Source organism: Crocodylus porosus, unplaced genomic scaffold, assembly GCF_001723895.1.
Source record: "Crocodylus porosus isolate Cpor-Errol unplaced genomic scaffold, CroPor_comp1, whole genome shotgun sequence".
Taxonomy (NCBI): domain Eukaryota; kingdom Metazoa; phylum Chordata; order Crocodylia; family Crocodylidae; genus Crocodylus; species Crocodylus porosus.
The window spans coordinates 4,787,240-4,787,956 of NW_017728935.1; positions in this window are offsets into that span (position 1 = coordinate 4,787,240).

Sequence of the window (717 nt, forward strand, 5' to 3'; positions counted from 1 at the left end):
AAAATCCACCAGATAACTGCGCGAGTCAGATTCAACATTTGCCAGGTATCCAGGTTGTAGCTGTATTGATTTAGAGGAAAAGGCAATCAGGACTCATGGTAGAAATGATCTCTTTTACTAGACCAACAAGATTTTTGCAAAAATAAATAAATACAAAATCTTTAATTGCAAATTCTTTCATTGCAAGCTTCTGGGCTTCATCAGGCATTGGAGAAAAGATTGGAAAAGTTCTCCTGGGTTGCACTGAAAGTTTGCATTTCATAGGATTTCACAGAGGGGTCAATAGATGGCAAACTCCTCGGGGCAGGCAGTGCCTAGCTGGCGTGGAGCCTGGGAGGATCTGTGAGGATGCAAATGACATTGAACGATCTCAGGTGGTCCCAGTTGCTTCCTGCTGGACGATGTTTCATATTTTCCTATCCTATAAAATCCAAGCTTTCATTTATACCCAGGAAAAACTTGCACAACCTTTTCTCCGATGGGGGTGGGTGCGCGCCTAAAGCTTGCCATTAAAAGCATGTTTCTCGCTCTTTTTTTTGCAAAAATCTAATGAAAGGAGATCACCTCTCCTAGGAGATGCAGCCTTTCACCTCGATGTGAATGAATGCCCTAGCCTGACTCCGCAGTGTCTTGCTGCTAATTCCCGGGGGCTCCAGGTCCGTCCTGGAGGGTGGTGGCTGAGCCCGCCAGGGGGCGCTGCAGCGGCACCTCCCCCCG